This window comes from Accipiter gentilis, unplaced genomic scaffold (genome assembly GCF_929443795.1).
Source record: "Accipiter gentilis unplaced genomic scaffold, bAccGen1.1, whole genome shotgun sequence".
NCBI lineage: Eukaryota > Metazoa > Chordata > Aves > Accipitriformes > Accipitridae > Astur > Astur gentilis.
This window is the reverse complement of record NW_026060858.1, coordinates 3,276,196-3,290,165: the sequence shown is the minus strand read 5'-3', so window position 1 is coordinate 3,290,165 and position 13,970 is coordinate 3,276,196.

The following is a 13,970-nucleotide window of genomic DNA, read 5'->3' as shown; positions in this document are numbered from 1 at the left end:
GGCGCATCACAAAGGGTTCCGTTCCAACCCCAGAGTACTGGTGGGGGAACCGGTTCTACATCGAAACATCGGGTAGGGATACCGGTCCTACTCCGGCGGGTCAGGTAGGAAGGGTGGGCGTAAAGCGTCGCGCCCGTAGGGTCAGCAGTTGTACCCCGGCGCACCAGTAAGTGTTCCGGTACAATCCAGGAGTACCGGTGGGTATAGCAAAACTACCGCGGAGTACCAGTGGGTGTACCGGTACTAACCCAGATTGTCGGGTAGGGGGCCAGGCCTACCGCAGAGCATCAGGTAGGGATACCGGGCCTAGCCTGGAGGGTCAGGTAGGAATGTCTGGTCTATACCGCGCGCCCGTAAGTTCAGCAGGTGTACCTCAGTGAACCATTAAGGGTTCAGGTACTACCCTGGAGGACCTGTGGGTGTACCGATACTACTGCAGAGTACCGGTGGGGGTACCGGTACTACCCCAGAATATCAGGTAGGGGTGCCAGGCCAACAACGGAGCATCAGGTAGGGATACCGGGCCTAACACGGAGGGTCAGGTAGGAATGTCTGGTCTACACCGCGCACCCGTGAAGGCAGCAGGAGTAACCCAGTGAACCAGTAAGGGTTCACGTACTACCTCGGAGTACCGGTGGGTGTACCAATACTACCGCAGAGTAACGGTGGGGGTACCTCTACTACCCCAGAATATCGGGTATGGGTGCCAAGGCTAATGCGGAGCATCAGGTAGGGATACCGGGTCTAACCTCTGGGGTCCGGTAGGGAGGCCGGGTCTAGTCCAGCGCGCACGAAGGGACAGCTGGTGTTCTCTGGCGCATCACAAAGGGTTCCGTTCCAACCCCAGAGTACTGGTGGGGGAACCGGTTCTACCTCGAAACATCGGGTACGTATACCGGGCCTACTCTGGCGGGTCAGGTAGGAAGGGTGGGCGTAAAGCGGGGCGCCCGTAGGATCAGCAGGTGTACCCCGGCGCACCAGTAAGTGTTCCGGTACAATCCAGGAGTACCGGTGGGTATAGCAAAAGTACCGCGGAGTACCAGTGGGTGTACCGGTACTAACCCAGATTGTCGGGTAGGGGGCCAGGCCTACCGCAGAGCATCAGGTAGGGATACCGGGCCTAGCCTGGAGGGTCAGGTAGGAATGTCTGGTCTATACCGCGCGCCCGTAAGTTCAGCAGGTGTACCGCAACGAACCAGTAAGGGTTCAGGTACTACCCTGGAGTACCGGTGGGTGTACCGATACTACTGCAGAGTACCGGTGGGGGTACCGGTACTACCCCAGAATATCAGGTATGGGTGCCAGGCCAACAACGGAGCATCAGGTAGGGATACCGGGCCTAACACGGAGGGTCAGGTAGGAATGTCTGGTCTAAGCCGCGCGCCAGTAACGTCAGCAGGTGTACCCCAGTGAACCAGTAAGGGTTCACGTACTACCCCGGAGTACCGGTGGGTGTACCGATACTACCGCAGAGTAACGGTGGGAGTACCACTACTACCCCAGAAGATCGGTTATGGGTGCCAAGCTTAACGCGGAGCGTCAGGTAGGGATAGCGGGTCTAACCTGTGGCGTCTGGTAGGGAGGCCGTGTCTAGTCCAGCGCGCACGAAGGGACAGCTGGTGTTCTCTGGCGCATCACAAAGGGTTCCGTTCCAACCCCAGAGTACTGGTGGGGGAACCGGTTCTACCTCGAATCATGGGGTACGTACACCGGGTCTACTCCGGCGGGTCAGGTAGGAAGTGTAGGCGTAAAGCGGGGCGCCCGTAGGATCAGCATGTGTACCCCGGTGCACCAGTAAGTGTTCCGGTAAAATCCAGGAGTACCGGTGGGTATAGCAAAACTACCGCGGAGTACCAGTGTGTGTACCGGTACTAACACAGATTGTCCGGTAGGGGGCCAGGCCTACCGCAGAGCATCAGGTAGGGATACCGGGCCTAGCCTGGAGCGTCAGGTAGGAATGTCTGGTCTATACCGCGCGCCCGTAAGTTCAGCAGGTGTACCGCAGCGAACCAGTAAGGGTTCAGGTCTACCCTGGAGTACCGGTGGGTGTACCAATACTACCGCAGAGTACCGGTGGGGTTAGCGGTACTACCCCAGCATATCGGGTAGGGGTGCCAGGCCAACAATGGAGCATCAGGTAGGGATACCGGGCCTAACACGGAGGGTCAGGTAGGAATGTCTGGTCTACACCGCGCGCCAGTAATGTCATCAGGTGTACCCCAGTGAACCAGTAAGGGTTCACGTACTACCCCAGAGTACCGGTGGGTGTACCGATACTACCGCAGAGTAACGGTGGGGGTACCGCTACTACCCAGAAGGTCGGGTATGGGTGCCAAGCCTAATGCGGAGTATCAGGTAGGGATACCGGGTCTAACCTCTGGGGTCCGGTAGGGAGGCCGGGTCTAGTCCAGCGCGCACGAAGGGACAGCTGGTGTTCTCTGGCGCATCACAAAGGGTTCCGTTCCAACCCCAGAGTACTCGTGGGGGAACGGGTTCTACCTCGAAACATCGGGTAGGAATACCGGGCCTAACCCGGCGTGTCAGGTAGGAAGTGTGGGCGTAAAGCAGGGCGCCCGTAGGATCAGCAGGTGTACCCCGGCGCACCAGTAAGTGTTCCGGTAAAATCCAGGAGTACCGGTGGGTATAGCAAAACTACCGCGGAGTACCAGTGGGTGTACCGGTACTAACCCAGATTGTAGGGTAGGGGGCCAGGCCTACCGCACAGCATCAGGTAGGGATACCGGGCCTAGCCTGGAGGGTCAGGTAGGAATGTCTGGTCTATACCGCGCGCCCGTAAGTTCAGCAGGTGTACCCCAGTGAACCATTAAGGGTTCAGGTACTACCCTGGAGGACCGGTGGGTGTACCGATACTACTGCAGAGTACCGGTGGGGGTACCGGTACTACCCCAGAATATCAGGTAGGGGTGCCAGGCCAACAACGGAGCATCAGGTAGGGATACCGGGCCTAACACGGAGGGTCAGGTAGGAATGTCTGGTCTACACCGCGCACCCGTGAAGGCAGCAGGAGTAACCCAGTGAACCAGTAAGGGTTCACGTACTACCTCGGAGTACCGGTGGATGTACCAATACTACCGCAGAGTAACGGTGGGAGTACCGCTACTACCGCAGAAGATCGGGTATGGGTGCCAAGCCTAATGCGGAGAATCAGGTAGGGATACCGGGTCTAACCTGTGGGGTCCGGTAGGGAGGCTGGGTCTAGTCCAGCCTGCACGAAGGGACAGCTGGTGTTCTCTGGCGCATCACAAAGGGTTCCGTTCCAACCCCAGAGTACTGGTGGGGGAACGGGTTCTACCTCGAAACATCGGGTAGGAATACCGGGTCTACTCCGGCGGGTCAGGTAGGAAGGGTGGGCGTAAAGCGGTGAGCACGTAGGATCAGCAGGTGTACTCCGGCACACCAGTAAGTGTTCCGGTACAATCCAGGAGTACCGGTGGGTATAGCAAAACTACCGCGGAGTACGAGTGGGTGTACCGGTACTACCCCAGATTGTCGGGTAAGGGGCCAGGCCTACCACAGAGCAATAGGTAGGGATACCGGGCCTAGCCTGGAGGGTCAGGTAGGAATGTCTGGTCTATACCGCGCGCCCGTAAGTTCAGCAGGTGTACTGCAGCGAACCAGTAAGGGTTCAGGTACTACCCTGGAGTACCGGTGGGTGTACCGATACTACTGCAGAGTACCGTTGGGGGTACCGGTACTACCCCAGCATATCAGGTATGGGTGCCAGGCCAACAACGGAGCATCAGGTAGGGATACCGGGCCTAACACGGAGGGTCATGTAGGAATGTCTGGTCTACACCGCGCACCCGTGAAGGCAGCAGGAGTAACCCAGTGAACCAGTAAGGGTTCACGTACTACCTCGGAGTACCGGTGGGTGTACCAATACTACCGCAGAGTAACGGTGGGGGTACCGCTACTACCCCAGAAGATCGGGTATGGGTGCCAAGCCTAATGCGGAGCATCAGGTAGGGATACCGGGTCTAACCTGTGGGGTCCGGTAGGGAGGCCGGGTCTAGTCCAGCGCGCACGAAGGGACAGCTGGTGTTCTCTGGCGCATCACAAAGGGTTCCGTTCCAACCCCAGAGTACTGGTGGGGGAACCGGTTCTACATCGAAACATCGGGTAGGGATACCGGTCCTACTCCGGCGGGTCAGGTAGGAAGGGTGGGCGTAAAGCGTCGCGCCCGTAGGGTCAGCAGTTGTACCCCGGCGCACCAGTAAGTGTTCCGGTACAATCCAGGAGTACCGGTGGGTATAGCAAAACTACCGCGGAGTACCAGTGGGTGTACCGGTACTAACCCAGATTGTCGGGTAGGGGGCCAGGCCTACCGCAGAGCATCAGGTAGGGATACCGGGCCTAGCCTGGAGGGTCAGGTAGGAATGTCTGGTCTATACCGCGCGCCCGTAAGTTCAGCAGGTGTACCTCAGTGAACCATTAAGGGTTCAGGTACTACCCTGGAGGACCTGTGGGTGTACCGATACTACTGCAGAGTACCGGTGGGGGTACCGGTACTACCCCAGAATATCAGGTAGGGGTGCCAGGCCAACAACGGAGCATCAGGTAGGGATACCGGGCCTAACACGGAGGGTCAGGTAGGAATGTCTGGTCTACACCGCGCACCCGTGAAGGCAGCAGGAGTAACCCAGTGAACCAGTAAGGGTTCACGTACTACCTCGGAGTACCGGTGGGTGTACCAATACTACCGCAGAGTAACGGTGGGGGTACCTCTACTACCCCAGAATATCGGGTATGGGTGCCAAGGCTAATGCGGAGCATCAGGTAGGGATACCGGGTCTAACCTCTGGGGTCCGGTAGGGAGGCCGGGTCTAGTCCAGCGCGCACGAAGGGACAGCTGGTGTTCTCTGGCGCATCACAAAGGGTTCCGTTCCAACCCCAGAGTACTGGTGGGGGAACCGGTTCTACCTCGAAACATCGGGTACGTATACCGGGCCTACTCTGGCGGGTCAGGTAGGAAGGGTGGGCGTAAAGCGGGGCGCCCGTAGGATCAGCAGGTGTACCCCGGCGCACCAGTAAGTGTTCCGGTACAATCCAGGAGTACCGGTGGGTATAGCAAAAGTACCGCGGAGTACCAGTGGGTGTACCGGTACTAACCCAGATTGTCGGGTAGGGGGCCAGGCCTACCGCAGAGCATCAGGTAGGGATACGGGGCCTAGCCTGGAGGGTCAGGTAGGAATGTCTGGTCTATACCGCGCGCCCGTAAGTTCAGCAGGTGTACCGCAACGAACCAGTAAGGGTTCAGGTACTACCCTGGAGTACCGGTGGGTGTACCGATACTACTGCAGAGTACCGGTGGGGGTACCGGTACTACCCCAGAATATCAGGTATGGGTGCCAGGCCAACAACGGAGCATCAGGTAGGGATACCGGGCCTAACACGGAGGGTCAGGTAGGAATGTCTGGTCTAAGCCGCGCGCCAGTAACGTCAGCAGGTGTACCCCAGTGAACCAGTAAGGGTTCACGTACTACCCCGGAGTACCGGTGGGTGTACCGATACTACCGCAGAGTAACGGTGGGAGTACCACTACTACCCCAGAAGATCGGTTATGGGTGCCAAGCTTAACGCGGAGCGTCAGGTAGGGATAGCGGGTCTAACCTGTGGCGTCTGGTAGGGAGGCCGTGTCTAGTCCAGCGCGCACGAAGGGACAGCTGGTGTTCTCTGGCGCATCACAAAGGGTTCCGTTCCAACCCCAGAGTACTGGTGGGGGAACCGGTTCTACCTCGAATCATGGGGTACGTACACCGGGTCTACTCCGGCGGGTCAGGTAGGAAGTGTAGGCGTAAAGCGGGGCGCCCGTAGGATCAGCATGTGTACCCCGGTGCACCAGTAAGTGTTCCGGTAAAATCCAGGAGTACCGGTGGGTATAGCAAAACTACCGCGGAGTACCAGTGTGTGTACCGGTACTAACACAGATTGTCCGGTAGGGGGCCAGGCCTACCGCAGAGCATCAGGTAGGGATACCGGGCCTAGCCTGGAGCGTCAGGTAGGAATGTCTGGTCTATACCGCGCGCCCGTAAGTTCAGCAGGTGTACCGCAGCGAACCAGTAAGGGTTCAGGTCTACCCTGGAGTACCGGTGGGTGTACCAATACTACCGCAGAGTACCGGTGGGGTTAGCGGTACTACCCCAGCATATCGGGTAGGGGTGCCAGGCCAACAATGGAGCATCAGGTAGGGATACCGGGCCTAACACGGAGGGTCAGGTAGGAATGTCTGGTCTACACCGCGCGCCAGTAATGTCATCAGGTGTACCCCAGTGAACCAGTAAGGGTTCACGTACTACCCCAGAGTACCGGTGGGTGTACCGATACTACCGCAGAGTAACGGTGGGGGTACCGCTACTACCCAGAAGGTCGGGTATGGGTGCCAAGCCTAATGCGGAGTATCAGGTAGGGATACCGGGTCTAACCTCTGGGGTCCGGTAGGGAGGCCGGGTCTAGTCCAGCGCGCACGAAGGGACAGCTGGTGTTCTCTGGCGCATCACAAAGGGTTCCGTTCCAACCCCAGAGTACTCGTGGGGGAACGGGTTCTACCTCGAAACATCGGGTAGGAATACCGGGCCTAACCCGGCGTGTCAGGTAGGAAGTGTGGGCGTAAAGCAGGGCGCCCGTAGGATCAGCAGGTGTACCCCGGCGCACCAGTAAGTGTTCCGGTAAAATCCAGGAGTACCGGTGGGTATAGCAAAACTACCGCGGAGTACCAGTGGGTGTACCGGTACTAACCCAGATTGTAGGGTAGGGGGCCAGGCCTACCGCACAGCATCAGGTAGGGATACCGGGCCTAGCCCGGAGGGTCAGGTAGGAATGTCTGGTCTATACCGCGCGCCCGTAAGTTCAGCAGGTGTACCCCAGTGAACCATTAAGGGTTCAGGTACTACCCTGGAGGACCGGTGGGTGTACCGATACTACTGCAGAGTACCGGTGGGGGTACCGGTACTACCCCAGAATATCAGGTAGGGGTGCCAGGCCAACAACGGAGCATCAGGTAGGGATACCGGGCCTAACACGGAGGGTCAGGTAGGAATGTCTGGTCTACACCGCGCACCCGTGAAGGCAGCAGGAGTAACCCAGTGAACCAGTAAGGGTTCACGTACTACCTCGGAGTACCGGTGGGTGTACCAATACTACCGCAGAGTAACGGTGGGGGTACCGCTACTACCGCAGAAGATCGGGTATGGGTGCCAAGCCTAATGCGGAGAATCAGGTAGGGATACCGGGTCTAACCTGTGGGGTCCGGTAGGGAGGCTGGGTCTAGTCCAGCCTGCACGAAGGGACAGCTGGTGTTCTCTGGCGCATCACAAAGGGTTCCGTTCCAACCCCAGAGTACTGGTGGGGGAACGGGTTCTACCTCGAAACATCGGGTAGGAATACCGGGTCTACTCCGGCGGGTCAGGTAGGAAGGGTGGGCGTAAAGCGGTGAGCACGTAGGATCAGCAGGTGTACTCCGGCACACCAGTAAGTGTTCCGGTACAATCCAGGAGTACCGGTGGGTATAGCAAAACTACCGCGGAGTACGAGTGGGTGTACCGGTACTACCCCAGATTGTCGGGTAAGGGGCCAGGCCTACCAGAGAGCAATAGGTAGGGATACCGGGCCTAGCATGGAGGGTCAGGTAGGAATGTCTGGTCTATACCGCGCGCCCGTAAGTTCAGCAGGTGTACTGCAGCGAACCAGTAAGGGTTCAGGTACTACCCTGGAGTACCGGTGGGTGTACCGATACTACTGCAGAGTACCGTTGGGGGTACCGGTACTACCCCAGCATATCAGGTATGGGTGCCAGGCCAACAACGGAGCATCAGGTAGGGATACTGGGCCTAACACGGAGGGTCAGGTAGGAATGTCTGGTCTACACCGCGCACCCGTAAAGTCAGCAGGAGTAACACAGTGAACCAGTAAGGGTTCACGTACTACCTCGGAGTACCGGTGGGTGTACCGATACTACCGCAGAGTAACGGTGGGAGTACCGCTACTACCCCAGAAGATCGGGTATGGGTGCCAAGCCTAATGCGGAGCATCAGGTAGGGATACCGGGTCTAACCTGTGGGGTCCGGTAGGGAGGCCGGGTCTAGTCCAGCGCGCACGAAGGGACAGCTGGTGTTCTCTGGCGCATCACAAAGGATTCCGTTCCAACCCCAGAGTACTGGTGGGGGAACCGGTTCTACATCGAAACATCGGGTAGGGATACCGGTCCTACTCCGGCGGGTCAGGTAGGAAGGGTGGGCGTAAAGCGTCGCGCCCGTAGGGTCAGCAGGTGTACCCCGGCGCACCAGTAAGTGTTCCGGTACAATCCAGGAGTACCGGTGGGTATAGCAAAACTACCGCGGAGTACCAGTGGGTGTACCGGTACTAACCCAGATTGTCGGGTAGGGGGCCAGGCCTACCGCAGAGCATCAGGTAGGGATACCGGGCCTAGCCTGGAGGGTCAGGTAGGAATGTCTGGTCTATACCGCGCGCCCGTAAGTTCAGCAGGTGTACCCCAGTGAACCAGTAAGGGTTCAGGTACTACCCTGGAGTACCGGTGGGTGTACCGATACTACTGCAGAGTACCGGTGGGGGTACCGGTACTACCCCAGAATATCAGGTAGGGGTGCCAGGCCAACAACGGAGCATCAGGTAGGGATACCGGGCCTAACACGGTGGGTCAGGTAGGAATGTCTGGTCTACACCGCGCACCCGTGAAGGCAGCAGGAGTAACCCAGTGAACCAGTAAGGGTTCACGTACTACCTCGGAGTACCGGTGGGTGTACCAATACTACCGCAGAGTAACGGTGGGGGTACCTCTACTACCCCAGAATATCGGGTATGGGTGCCAAGCCTAATGCGGAGCATCAGGTACGGATACCGGGTCTAACCTCTGGGGTCAGGTAGGGAGGCCGGGTCTAGTCCAGCGCGCACGAAGGGACAGCTGGTGTTCTCTGGCGCATCACAAAGGGTTCCGTTCCAACCCCAGAGTACTGGTGGGGGAACCGGTTCTACCTCGAAACATGGGGTACGTACACCGGGTCTAGTCCGGCGGGTCAGGTAGGAAGTGTGGGCGTAAAGCGGGGCGCCCGTAGGATCAGCAGGTGTACCCCGGCGCACCAGTAAGTGTTCCGGTAAAATCCAGGAGTACCGGTGGGTATAGCAAAACTACCGCGGAGTACCAGTGTGTGTACCGGTACTAACACAGATTGTCCGGTAGGGGGCCAGGCCTACCGCAGAGCATCAGGTAGGGATACCGGGCCTAGCCTGGAGGGTCAGGTAGGAATGTCTGGTCTATACTGCGCGCCCGTAAGTTCAGCAGGTGTACCGCAGCGAACCAGTAAGGGTTCAGGTCTACCCTGGAGTACCGGTGGGTGTACCAATACTACCGCAGAGTACCGGTGGGGGTACCGGTACTACCCCAGCATATCGGGTAGGGGTGCCAGGCCAACAATGGAGCATCAGGTAGGGATACCGGGCCTAACACGGAGGGTCAGGTAGGAATGTCTGGTCTACACCGCGCGCCAGTAATGTCAGCAGGTGTACCCCAGTGAACCAGTAAGGGTTCACGTACTACCTCGGAGTACCAGTGGGTGTACCGATACTACTGCAGAGTACCGGTGGGGGTACCGGTACTACCCCAGAATATCAGGAATGGGTGCCAGGCCAACAACGGAGCATCAGGTAGGGATACCGGGTCTAACCTGTGGGGTCCGGTAGGGAGGCCGGGTCTAGTCCAGCGCGCACGAAGGGACAGCTGGTGTTCTCTGGCGCATCACAAAGGGTTCCGTTCCAACCCCAGAGTACTGGTGGGGGAACGGGTTCTACCTCGAAACATCGGGTAGGAATACCGGGTCTACTCCGGCGGGTCAGGTAGGAAGGGTGGGCGTAAAGCGGGGCGCCCGTAGGGTCAGCAGGTGTACCCCGGCGCACCAGTAAGTGTTCCGGTACAATCCAGGAGTACCGGTGGGTATAGCAAAACTACCGCGGAGTACCAGTGGGTGTACCGGTACTAACCCAGATTGTTGGGTAGGGGGCCAGGCCTACCGCAGAGCAATAGGTAGGGATACCGGGCCTAGCCTGAAGGGTCAGGTAGGAATGTCTGGTCTATACCGCGGGCCCGTAAGTTCAGCAGCTCTACTGCAGCGAACCAGTAAGGGTTCAGGTACTACCCTGGAGTACCGGTGAGTGTACCGATACTACCGCAGAGTAACGGTGGGGGTACCGCTACTACCCCAGAAGATCGGGTATGGGTGCCAAGCCTAATGCGGAGCATCAGGTAGGGATACCGGGTCTAACCTGTGGGGTCCGGTAGGGAGGCCGGTTCTTGTCCAGCGCGCACGAAGGGACAGCTGGTGTTCTCTGGCGCATCACAAAGGGTTCCGTTCCAACCCCAGAGTACTGGTGGGGGAACCGGTTCTACCTCGAAACATCGGGTAGGAATACCGGGTCTACTCCGGCGGGTCAGGTAGGAAGGGTGGGCGTAAAGCGGCTCGCCCGTAGGGTCAGCAGGTGTACCCCGGCGCACCAGTAAGTGTTCCGGTACAATCCAGGAGTACCGGTGGGTATAGCAAAACTACCGCGGAGTACCAGTGGGTGTACCGGTACTAAACCACAGTGTTGGGTAGGGGGCCAGGCCTACCGCAGAGCAATAGGTAGGGATACCGGGCCTAACCTGGAGGGTCAGGTAGGAATGTCTGGTCTATACCGCGGGCCCGTAAGTTCAGCAGGTGTACCGCAGCGAACCAGTAAGGGTTCAGGTACTACGCTGGAGTACCGGTGGGTGTACCGATACTACTGCAGAGTACCGGTGGGGGTACCGGTACTACCCCAGAATATCAGGTAGGGGTGCCAGGCCAACAACGGAGCATCAGGTAGGGATACCGGGCCTAACACGGTGGGTCAGGTAGGAATGTCTGGTCTACACCGCGCACCCGTGAAGGCAGCAGGAGTAACCCAGTGAACCAGTAAGGGTTCACGTACTACCTCGGAGTACCGGTGGGTGTACCAATACTACCGCAGAGTAACGGTGGGGGTACCTCTACTACCCCAGAATATCGGGTATGGGTGCCAAGCCTAATGCGGAGCATCAGGTAGGGATACCGGGTCTAACCTCTGGGGTCAGGTAGGGAGGCCGGGTCTAGTCCAGCGCGCACGAAGGGACAGCTGGTGTTCTCTGGCGCATCACAAAGGGTTCCGTTCCAACCCCAGAGTACTGGTGGGGGAACCGGTTCTACCTCGAAACATGGGGTACGTACACCGGGTCTAGTCCGGCGGGTCAGGTAGGAAGTGTGGGCGTAAAGCGGGGCGCCCGTAGGATCAGCAGGTGTACCCCGGCGCACCAGTAAGTGTTCCGGTAAAATCCAGGAGTACCGGTGGGTATAGCAAAACTACCGCGGAGTACCAGTGTGTGTACCGGTACTAACACAGATTGTCCGGTAGGGGGCCAGGCCTACCGCAGAGCATCAGGTAGGGATACCGGGCCTAGCCTGGAGGGTCAGGTAGGAATGTCTGGTCTATACTGCGCGCCCGTAAGTTCAGCAGGTGTACCGCAGCGAACCAGTAAGGGTTCAGGTCTACCCTGGAGTACCGGTGGGTGTACCAATACTACCGCAGAGTACCGGTGGGGGTACCGGTACTACCCCAGCATATCGGGTAGGGGTGCCAGGCCAACAATGGAGCATCAGGTAGGGATACCGGGCCTAACACGGAGGGTCAGGTAGGAATGTCTGGTCTACACCGCGCGCCAGTAATGTCAGCAGGTGTACCCCAGTGAACCAGTAAGGGTTCACGTACTACCTCGGAGTACCAGTGGGTGTACCGATACTACTGCAGAGTACCTGTGGGGGTACCGGTACTACCCCAGAATATCAGGAATGGGTGCCAGGCCAACAACGGAGCATCAGGTAGGGATACCGGGTCTAACCTGTGGGGTCCGGTAGGGAGGCCGGGTCTAGTCCAGCGCGCACGAAGGGACAGCTGGTGTTCTCTGGCGCATCACAAAGGGTTCCGTTCCAACCCCAGAGTACTGGTGGGGGAACGGGTTCTACCTCGAAACATCGGGTAGGAATACCGGGTCTACTCCGGCGGGTCAGGTAGGAAGGGTGGGCGTAAAGCGGGGCGCCCGTAGGGTCAGCAGGTGTACCCCGGCGCACCAGTAAGTGTTCCGGTACAATCCAGGAGTACCGGTGGGTATAGCAAAACTACCGTAGAGTACCAGTGGGTGTACCGGTACTAACCCAGATTGTTGGGTAGGGGGCCAGGCCTACCGCAGAGCAATAGGTAGGGATACCGGGCCTAGCCTGAAGGGTCAGGTAGGAATGTCTGGTCTATACCGCGGGCCCGTAAGTTCAGCAGCTCTACTGCAGCGAACCAGTAAGGGTTCAGGTACTACCCTGGAGTACCGGTGAGTGTACCGATACTACCGCAGAGTAACGGTGGGGGTACCGCTACTACCCCAGAAGATCGGGTATGGGTGCCAAGCCTAATGCGGAGCATCAGGTAGGGATACCGGGTCTAACCTGTGGGGTCCGGTAGGGAGGCCGGTTCTTGTCCAGCGCGCACGAAGGGACAGCTGGTGTTCTCTGGCGCATCACAAAGGGTTCCGTTCCAACCCCAGAGTACTGGTGGGGGAACCGGTTCTACCTCGAAACATCGGGTAGGAATACCGGGTCTACTCCGGCGGGTCAGGTAGGAAGGGTGGGCGTAAAGCGGCTCGCCCGTAGGGTCAGCAGGTGTACCCCGGCGCACCAGTAAGTGTTCCGGTACAATCCAGGAGTACCGGTGGGTATAGCAAAACTACCGCGGAGTACCAGTGGGTGTACCGGTACTAAACCACAGTGTTGGGTAGGGGGCCAGGCCTACCGCAGAGCAATAGGTAGGGATACCGGGCCTAACCTGGAGGGTCAGGTAGGAATGTCTGGTCTATACCGCGGGCCCGTAAGTTCAGCAGGTGTACCGCAGCGAACCAGTAAGGGTTCAGGTACTACCCTGGAGTACCGGTGGGTGTACCGATACTACTGCAGAGTACCGGTGGGGGTACCGGTACTACCCCAGCATATCGGGTATGGGTGCCAGGCCAACAATGGAGCATCAGGTAGGGATACCGGGCCTAACACGGAGGGTCAGGTAGGAATGACTGGTCTACACCGCGCTCCAGTTATGTCAGCAGGTGTACCTCAGTGAACCAGTAAGGGTTCACGTACTACCTCGGAGTACCGGTGGGTGTACCGATACTACGGCAGAGTAACAGTGGGGGTACCGCTACTACCCCAGAACATCGGGTATGGGTGCCAAGCCTAAGGCGGAGCATCAGGTAGGGATACCGGGTCTAAACTGTGGGGTCCGGTATGGAGGCCGGGTCTAGTCCAGCGCGCATGCAGGGACAGCTGGTGTTCTCTGGCGCATCACAAAGGGTTCCGTTCCAACCCCAGAGTACTGGTGGGGGAACGGGTTCTACATCGAAACATCGGGTAGGAATACCGGGTCTACTCCGGCGGGTCAGGTAGGAAGGGTGGGCGTAAAGTGGGGCGCCCGTAGGGTCAGCAGGTGTACCCCGGCGCACCAGTAAGTGTTCCGGTACAATCCAGGAGTACCGGTTGGTATAGCAAAACTACCGCGGAGTACCAGTGGGTGTACCTGTACTAACCCAGATTGTCGGGTAGGGGGCCAGGCCTACCGCAGAGCATCAGGTAGGGATACCGGGCCTAGCCTGGAGGGTGAGGTAGGAGTTTCTGGTCTATACCGCGGGCCCGTAAGTTCTGTAGGTGTACCGCAGCGAACTAGTAAGGGTTCAGGTACTACCCTGGAGTACCGGTGGGTGTACCGATACTACTTCAGAGTACCGGTGGGGGTACCGGTACTACCCCAGCATATCGGGTAGGGGTGCCAGGCCAACAATGGAGCATCAGGTAGGGATACCGGGCCTAACATGGAGGGTCAGGTAGGAATGTCTGGTCTACACCGCGCGCCAGTAA